The sequence below is a fragment of the Chiloscyllium punctatum genome, chromosome 14, assembly GCF_047496795.1.
Source record: "Chiloscyllium punctatum isolate Juve2018m chromosome 14, sChiPun1.3, whole genome shotgun sequence".
Taxonomy (NCBI): Eukaryota; Metazoa; Chordata; class Chondrichthyes; order Orectolobiformes; family Hemiscylliidae; genus Chiloscyllium; species Chiloscyllium punctatum.
This window is the reverse complement of record NC_092752.1, coordinates 88,087,273-88,097,292: the sequence shown is the minus strand read 5'-3', so window position 1 is coordinate 88,097,292 and position 10,020 is coordinate 88,087,273. Positions and strand designations below refer to the sequence as shown.

At 45.7% G+C, this 10,020-nt stretch overlaps 1 long non-coding RNA gene across 1 annotated transcript; it reads right to left on the bottom strand.

Moving 5' to 3' along the window:
* Positions 1-709: 709 nt before the first annotated feature.
* Positions 710-9,781, bottom strand: LOC140485505 (uncharacterized). Its single transcript, XR_011962368.1, has 3 exons — positions 9,706-9,781; positions 9,459-9,565; positions 710-766 (listed from the first exon to the last, which is right to left on the bottom strand). It is a non-coding gene; the product is annotated as an uncharacterized lncRNA (long non-coding RNA).
* Positions 9,782-10,020: the final 239 nt, after the last annotated feature.

Below are 10,020 nucleotides of genomic sequence, written 5' to 3'. Positions count from 1 at the left end.
GCAGGATTTTGGGCGAGTGATTCTCCATCTTTGGTTCTTCAAATGCTGGTTAACTTCATCACAATCTGCACATGATTTTGAGATTTCAGTCTGCAAATCTTCACCATCTAGCACCCTGTATAAATGAATATGTACAGATTAGAAATTCAGAGCAGACTATTCTAGTTTCTCTGGAATGTCTTTTTCCCCTTTCTTCCCCCAAAGCTGTAACCCTCCAGCCCACTTACACTCTCTCACCATTCTGGCTCTACTACCCCTTAATGTAGACCATCCACATTCTCATGGAGTTGTTGATAAACAGATCCATGCCACCACTTCCCGTGCCTGGTTAGACTCTGCACCCTTTCTGGATTCACTTCCTTTCCCTTCAGTTGCTGCAAGTCAATAATGAAACAGCAGAATGAAACAAAAGGAAACAGAAAGGGAGATGGCAGATCCTGGACAGAAGAGGAATCTTCAGTCTGGGAGAATGGATCACATCCTTTGTTTCCCTTTGGTAAATTCCAGTGTTATGACAAGTTGGGGATGGAACTTGGTCCCATGAGGGTGTGGTGACACTTTGACCCTCTAACAGTTCATACTACAAGCAAATATGTTCATCCTCCAGACAATCACAGTGTGAAATACTTTCCACTAGTTACCCCAAAGCACATGCTCCAAAACTCACCCACATTCTGTACTTGTGCAGTGCCAGGTTTCCCGTTGTGTGGTCTCTGCCTCGGAATTTGGGAGTTGCAGTCCTCATGCAGCCACTGGAGCCCTGTCTCTGGAACGTGAATGAAAAGTGTGGGATGGAGGATGTTGTGGATCGGATCCCCATTCAGACACACGGGACATGTGGGCTGTCACTGGGATTTCCTGAGACATCCGCTTAGACAACCTGATTTCTGACGTAAGGATCATAGATTCAGCCAATTGGGGGATAGGGAGGTTAATAAGGTGCAGTTGGTTTTAAGCAGAGGTGCTCAGTGGCGAGCACTGCTGCCTCACAGCGTCAGAGACCTTAGGTGACTGTGTGGAGTTTACACATTCTCCCCATGTTTGCATGGTTTCGTGCAGTTTACCAGTTTCCTCACACAGTCCAAAGATGTGCAGGTTAGATGGATTGCCTATGCTAAATTGCCGACAGTGTCCATGCACGTGTCAGTTAGACAATTAGCCATGGGAAATGCAAGTGGGTCTGAATGGAATGCTCATCATAGGGTTGGTGTGGACTCGATGGATGAATACCCTGTTTCTGCACTATAGGGACTCTATTCTATTCTCATGAAGAAGAATGTACTTATCTGAATGTGTTGTGAATCTGTGGAATTCCCTATTGAAAATGTGGTGGATGCCAGGACAATGAGCCAATTTAATGAAGAGATACAGATGCTGAATTTACAATGGGTTGAAGGGTGAGAGAGAGCAGGCGGGAAAATCCAGCTGAGACCGAGGTGAGCTCAATCATCACCGTATTAAATGGTGGGGCTGGTTCTCCTGTGCCCAGGGCTTTTCTTCTTACGGTAATAACTGGAAAGCTGAATCCAAAACTCACCTCCTTCACCAAAGGAGATTTTCGGAAAATGACAGATAGTCAGGTGGATTAGCATTCCAATCTTAGATAGTGAGGAAGCGTGTAGGAGATAATGATTTTGGAATTTTAAACTGAGGGGAGACAGTGATTTATGGTTTTAGACTGTGTAGTACATTCACACCGTCCAGAATACTCTGTTGTGAATATCTATCCTGTACTTTATTACAAAGCCAAGGTCACTGACAATGAAAACCAAAACTCCCAGGAAACATCGCCTCCCCTCGTAATCTGATAAAAGAATTCTGATAAGTCTGGTTGAACTTAGAACACAGATGGAAAGCTGGAAGATTAAATCCAATCCCAAGATCCAGTGCTTAAACAAAACGAGACTACAATAGGATGAGGCAGGAGTTGGCTAATGTAGACTGGAAACAAAGAGTTTAGGGTGGGAAAGTTGACGCACATTGGGGGAATATCAAAGCAATTTTTTGAAGTGCTCAGCAAAAGTATATATCAGGGAAAAGGAAGGACTGTAGGAAAAGGAATAATCTGCCGTGGGTGGCTCGGGAAATAAGGGAGTTTATCAAACTGAAATAGAATGCACACAGATTGGCAAAGACCAAGGAGAAACTAGGAGCTTAGAAAAACTTTAAAGATCAACAGAAAGCGAGATGGGATTGGGGGAGAAAAGTGATGAGTAACTATCCCCAGGGCCAGAATAGCTGTTTACCCTGCTAGAAGGGAACCTATTGTATGGGGAACATATGGCCTCTGTAATTGTTAAGTACTTAACTGTTACCATAGAGATAATCCTGATCAAATTAAAAATCACAGCACACTCCAAAAGCTTGTACTTCCAAATAATCCTGTTGGACTATAACCTGGTGATGTGTGTTTTTTTAAACTTTGTCCACCCCACCACCGGCTTCTCCACATCAGAATCCTGATAGATACCCCACTGAAACTGAAGTGCCTGTCAGATACTTGAGGGAGCCACGGGGGTGTGGGGGGGAGGGGTGTGTGGTTTATCCACAAAGTGCTGAACTGAACTAGACTTTCTAACTGCCGTTGCCATGGAGAGAATACTGAGAGACAGTCTCTATTCAAAGTCCCAAACCACAAAGTTATAAGAATGGGAGCTGTACATCAGACAGGTGGGGAGTTACCTGATGCTGCCTGCAGGTGTTTTGCGTGTATACTATCCATGTACCTGCCATGTTTCATCAATAAAGACTCAAAGAAGACCTCTCAGAGTTCTGTGCCTTGTTATTCCTATCAAGCAGGGTTCAGAAATATGAGTACACAGCAGTCAGTCTTCACAGTGGAGGATACGAAGAACATGCCAGTAATTGATAAGGAGACTGAGGAAGGGGAGGACCTAGATAATAACCATTATCGTGAAAGAGTTAGAGCTGGGCAAACTAATGGAGCTAAAGGTAGACAAGTCTCCTTGCCCCGATGGAATACATCCCACGATACCAACAGAGTTAGGGGGAGAAAGAGCAAATGCACTTAGAGTCATAGAATCCAACAGCAGAGACAGGCCATTTGGCCCAAACTGGCCCATGCCGACCAGAATGTCCATCCATGCTAACCCCATTTCCCTGCACTTGGCCCATTTGCTTCTGACCCTTTCCTATCCATGTATTTGTCCAAATGTCTTTTACCTGTTGTGAGTGTTCCTGCCTGAACCACTTCCACTGGCAGCTCATTCCATATACATACCACCCTCTCTGTAAAACAGTTGCCCCTCAGCTTCCCTTTTATTCTTTCTCCTCTAACCTTAAACTGATCCAATCAAGCCGTCCAATCCTTGAGTTCCTGGGAAAAAGACTGAGTGCATTCACCTTATCCATGCCTCTGATGGTCTTATTTACTTCTAGAAAAGAACCCCCTCAGTTTCCTCTGCTCTAAACAAAAAATCCTCACTTGTCCAACCTCTCCCTATAACTCAGACCCCTGAGCCCTGGCAACATCCTTGTAAATTGTTCTGCACTTTTTACAGTTTAATAACTGAAACCTACATTACATCCATCATATTTCCAGTGTTTCCCTGCGGTGCTGGAACCGACGGGACAATGTCAATGGATTACAATCCATGATCGAGAATGAACTCCTTTACAACAATCCCATTTTCATAGTGTTTCCCATGGTGCAGGTATCCTTGTGTCTTTCTGGTTGTATGGTTAATTAAAGACTTGTCCTTCTACAAAGCAAAGTTGTGGCTTAATTGTTCCTGGGAAATGTGCCATGATTTTCCAGAATTTCAAAAACAAATGAACTCTCTCTCCACACTCACCATACTGACATGGACTTGGCTGTGTCTCAGTACTTTTGCAGTCACACTGACATTTGAAATATTCGCCCACGGACAGAATACACACCTTTTCTTCCAGATGAAAAGGCCAATGATATTCAGATCGGCACGGATCAAGTAACTATCAGACCTGAACATGAAGTTCAATTTGTATTTCTCATCCGCAAATCCACCCTTTCAGTACCATACAACAGAGCACACAAGTTACCACTGTTAATACAGGATGGAAATTCGTAAGAAAATTGTAGTATTAAACTGTAGTTTCCTTGTTCCCCCAAAGATTTAAACCTCAGTCTCACAGTTTCTCTCTTCTGTGAACTGAAATCCAAACCAATCCCCCCACTCCTTTCCTCCACACCCAGTTCTCACACACATTCGCTCTTCGAATTCAGTTTCCTAGCTCCTAATGAGAACCATCCTGCATACACTGCTTCCTGCACACTCTGGCCAAGACCCATCTGACTAAAATGAGCCAAATTAGAATTCGAATTGCAGGCCCATCCTTGTCCCTTTCCATAACAACCCTGAATCTTCACAAAAGTGTTCTGATAACTTTCTGCAAAACACTGCACCACTGATAGTCTGATCACATGTCAGGGTAGCAAGAAAAGGGGCCGTTCCCCTGGGTCCTGCTCCCAGAGGGATGAAGCTGCTAATGATAGATTAATCCCTCACACCCACAGCCTCCTTCCCAGACACTGACCTATACTGTGCATACTCCCACAATTAGCCAGCACTGCGCCCGTGTACTGGTCTCCCCTCCTACAGCATGAGCTCCCGATCATATAGGAGTCCGGGTGATTGACAGCAGGTACTACCCAATATATCAGAATCCCTACAGTATGGAAACAGGCCCTTCGGCCAAACAAGTCCATACTGACCCTGCAAACAGTAACTTACACAGACCTATGCCCCCTAACTAATGTAACTAATACTATGGGCAATTTAGAATAGCCAATTCACCTGCCCTGCCCATCTTTGGATTGTGGGAGGAAATCGGAGCACCCGGAGGAAATCCGCTCAGACACGGGGCGAATGCGCAAACTCCATACAGTCGCCCATAGCCAGAATCGAACCCGGGTACCTGGTGCTGTGAGGCAGCAGTGCTAACCACTGAGCCGTCTCTATAGAGTGGGGGGGGGGGGGTGCTGGAGGACTGGGTCAATGGGATTGTAAACAATGAATGAATGTGGAGGACTCTGGGGGATGGACAGGTCAGTGAGGGACAGGATCAGTGCAGCAGCAGGAGGGGATCCTGGACAAACTGAGCAATGGGAGAGTCTGACAGGAGAGAAACTACAGGAAGGTTCTGTTTGGAGGCTCAGGCAGGGACAGCTGGGAGACAGCATGGCCTAGTGGCTTGGGCAGGTTTACTAATCAGCCTCTTCAAAGATGCTGTTACTCCACTCTGAGCCTGATCCTCCTAGTCCAGAGGTAAGGACACACCCTCCTGGTGGGCAAGGGATAAAGGGACTGCCTTTCAAAAAGAACTCACCTGTATTGGTGACATTAACAAGACTCAATACAGACTCACTGACAAAATGCTGGTGTACTTGAACTTCATCCAGAATGTTAACACCTATAACTGGGCAACGCAGACCACAATGTACAGAGTTAAATTCTGGATACTTATAACAGCCTTGTGCATGGGAAATCATATCTCATGAATTTGACTCAGTTTTTTTGAAGAAGTAACAAAGAGGATTGCTGAGGTCAGAGCATGGACATGATCTACATGGACTTCAGTAACGTGTTTGACAAGGTTCCTCATGGGAGACTGGTCAGCAAGGTTAGATCGCATGGAGTACAGAACTGGCCCGAAGGTAGAAGGCAGAGGGGGCTTTTCAGGCTGGAGGCCTGTGACCAGTGGAGTCTCACAAGGATCGGTGCTGGATCCACTACTTTTCGTCATTTATATCCATGATTTAGATGTGAACCTAAGAGGTATTGTAAGTAAGTTTGCAGATGACACCAAAATTTGAGGTGTAGTAGACAGTGAAAAAGATGACCTCAGAGTACAAGAGGATCTGGATCAGATGGGTGAATGGACTGAGGAGTTCAGTTTAGAAAAATGCGAGCTGCTGCATTTTGGAAAAGCAAACTTTAGCAGGACTTATACAGTTAATAGTAAGTTCCTGGGGAGTGCTGCTAAACAAAGAGTCCTTGGAGTGCAGGTTCATAGTTGCTTGACAGTAGAGTAGCAAGTAGATAGGATCGTGAAGGCCACAGTTGGTCTGCTTGTCTTTACTGGTCAGAGCATTGAGTATAGGGGTTGGGAGATCATATTGCGGCTGTACAGGACATTGCAAAAGGTGCTGAATCAATATTCCATATAATTCTGCTCTCCTTCCTATCAGATGGATGTTCTTAAACTTTAAAGAGATCAGAAAAGAATTATAGCATGTTGCCAGGGTTGGATAGGCTGTTTTTTCTGGAGCGTCAGAGGCTGAATGGTGACCTGAAAGAGATTTTTAAAATCAGGCTGGGCATGGATAGGGTAAATAGGCAAGGTATTTGCCCTGCAGTGGGGGGGGGGGGGGAGTACTGGGAGGGAGGGTAGGCAGACAGGGCGTGGATGGATCGAGGGGGGTGGGACAGAAATGGGTGGGGAAAGAGAGGGGGGATAGAGAGGGGCGGCACAGAGACAGGTGGGGACAGAAAGTGGGATTAGAGAGGAGGGGAATGGGGGGGTGCGACTGACAGAAAGGGGGAACAGACCTGGGGGTGGTGGGGGAGGCAACCAACTAAAGGGGGGGAAGAGACAGGGGGGGGGTGAATGGGGGAACAGACGGACAGAGGAGGGGAACAGGCTGATGGGGGGGGAAAGAGGAGGGACAGACAGAGTGGGGGGAGCAGACAGGGGAAACAGAGGGGGAAGATGGAGAGTTATTTTATAGATCTACAACTCCATCCTGTTCCTGTCTTCTCCTCACCTTAATTCCCTCTGAAGGGCTCAGAACAACTGCATAGTTCTTGGAAAGTAGGGTTTCATGGAGATCAGGTGCTGAACGTGGCATTTGGGGCACGAACATTGAATGGAATGCGCTGATTCGATTCGATTCCACTGTCTGTGTGGTGTTTGCACATTCGCCCTGTGTGTCTGCGTGGGCTTCCTCTGGGTGCTCTTAATTTCCTCCCACAAATCCAAAGCCATGCAGGTTAGCTGGATGAGCTTTGGGTAATGGTAGGTTACAGAGTTAGGGTGGAGTGCTGTCCCGATGGTTGGTATGGTCTCATGGGCCGAAAGGCCTGCTTCCACACTGTGTAGGGATTCTGTCACTGAGTATAGGGATTAGGAGGGCACGTTGTGGCTGTACAGGGCATTGGTGAGGCCAGTTTTAGAATACTGTATTCAATTGTGGTCTCCCTGATTTCAGAAAGATGTTACCAGAATAGGACTCAATCTCTTAATGACAAGTTCCTGGGAAGTGTTGACAGACAAACAGACCGTGCAGTGTGGGTTGATAGTTCCTTGAAAGTGTGGTTGAAGGTAGACAGGTCGGTGAAGGTGGTGTTTGGTATGCTAGCTGTTATTGGGCAGTGCATTGAGGATAGGAATTAGGAGATCATGTTTCGGTTGCACAGTTTATTGGCTCAGCCACATTTGGAATCCCCACACTGCTTTCAATTCCAGTCTCCCTGATATAGGAAAGATGGTGGGAAACTTGCAAGAGTTCAGAATGGTTTTACTAGGGTGTTGCCAGTATTGGAACATTTGAACCATAGGGAGAGGCTGAATAGGCTGAGGCTATTTCCCTGCAGCACTGGACACTTTAGGTGGCTTTATCGAACTTTATAAAATTATGAGGAGCAACAATAGGGTGACTAGTCATGGTTTCTTTTATTCCCCCCAGAGTAGGGGAGTCCAAACAAATGTGTATCTTTTTTCCAAGGTGGAAATGACAAATTCTAGAGGAGAGGGGGCAAGTTTAAAGGATATGAAAACCGAACCAACTGAAGATGCTGTAAACCAGGAAGAGAAACAGAAGTTTCAGGAAAAGCTCAGCAGGTCTAGCAGCATCTGTGAAAAGAAATTAGAGTTAACGTATCTGAGGAAGGGTGACCAGACCCGAAACTTTGATTTTTCTTCACAGATGCTTTTTTTAAAAAGACTGAAGAAGTTGGGACTCTACTCACTGGATTTAGGAATAATGAATGAGAGGGGATCTCATTGTAACATGTAGGATTCTTAAGGAGTCTGACAGGGTAAACAATGGGAGGATGTTTCCCATCATGAGGGAGTCTGGAACCAGATTCTGGGTCAGTCACGGAATCACGGGTTCTGTTTTGGATTCGTCAAGTTTAAGGCAACACCAACACGGGTTAGGGGTTTCAGTAGCAATGGAGCTGGGGTGAGGAGGAGACAAGCAACATTAAGAGATTGGAATTCCTGGTGTTTGTGATTGTGGAGATGTCTGATCAGAAGGTCACCTTGGGGTCAGATATGAGAGCAATATTGTCAAGAGTGTAGTTCTGCCTCAGACAGTTCCCAGGGAGAGGGAGGGGCTCAGCAGTAAGGGAAAGTAATTTGTAATAGTAACTGAAGGCAATGGGTTTAACCATTGCAACGTTCTGTTGCAGGAAATTGCAGCCAATCGCGTAGTGGGAGTGTGATGAGCAGTTTGATAACTGAGTAATGGAGAGGGATGATGGGGAGGGAGAGCTGGGCATTGTCAGTGTACATGTGAAACCTAACACGGTGCTTTTGTACGATGTCACCTCCTGGCAGTATGTAGGTGAGAAACAGGAGGGACCAAGGAGAGATCCTTAAGGGACACCAAATACAAGGAATTCAGAAAGGAAAGGGAGAGTCGGGATGGAGTAGGTTTTTGCATAAACGGTGGGGTCAAATATTAGTTTGTAGCAGAATGGGAGAGAAGGACATAACCAGAAAAGACAGACATGTAGAACAAGGAACAATATCTGTGAATTGGGGAGGGGGAGGGATGAGGAGGAGGAGCAGCCCAACTCCAAAAGCACTATTCCTACATCAGTGACATCACTCAACTCCACCCTAGTCTCAGCTCATTTACTGAAATACTCGTCCATCTCTGTGTTATCTCCAGACTTCATTATCCAAACACACTCCTGGCCAGCCTCCCACATTCAACTTACATGTAATCTCAAGAGTATCTAAAACCCTACTGCCCAAGTGCTCACTTGTACCAAAACTTGTTGATCCATCAAAAGGCTCCTATTAACAAGCAACAATTTAAAATTCTCACCCTTGATGTAATTCCTGGCTGTGAACATCCCTGTCTCCCTGCACCACACAACCTGAGTGACCCCAACAACTCATTTTCTTTCAGACTCCCAACGATGAGTTTATTCATTGCTTCACTGGTCTGGCTGTTTCTACTGTTGCCAAGGCAACACGGTCTGGAATTCCCACCCTAACCCCCTCAGACCTGCTTTCCTCCTTTAAGGTATTCCTGAAAATCTGCTTATTTGGCAATCCTTTTGATCACCTGACTTAATATCCCCATCTTTGGCCTTATGTCAGAAGTTCTCAATAGTATTTTGTGGAATTATAAACTTGATTAAAAAAAATAAACTGTTGTTGATTTGCACACACATTGTCAACTCTTCACTGTCACTGAGTGAATAATCTATAACAGCTCTTACCCAAACACATTGTGGGAGCACCTTCACCGCACGAACTGCAGCTGTACAAGGAAGTCAAACATCACCTTCTCCACAGGCAATGGGGCTTTGGCACTGATCACTGGTATCTGTGGAGAGAGAAACACACAGTTGATATTTCAGGGAGTGTAAAATGCATTATCGGGAGGGAAAATGGTGCAGAATTTGGGATTTTCAAATTTGTGTTTTACAACGTGCACTAAGTTCTGTAAAACCTCTCATCCCATACCATGAAAATTTCCTTCTCTTCCTGGTCAATGTGTCTTTCCTTTCCCCTGCCCTTCACCTTCACACATTTCCAATGCCTTGGTCACAACACCACTGTGCTGCCAGTGAAGTTTATGACATGGTTGAGTATTGTCCCGCCCCTCATTCACTCCGATTGGTTGAAGGACCAACTAGCACCTCTAGCCCCATTCCCCAACTCTTATTGGTCCTGCGCTGACATCAATAATCCGAGGCCCATTGTGGGCTGGAGCATGCTCAGTGCTTCCTGCTTTTGCTGCTGTTCATCAGGTCTCAGAGAGAGAGAGAGGGAGGGCTC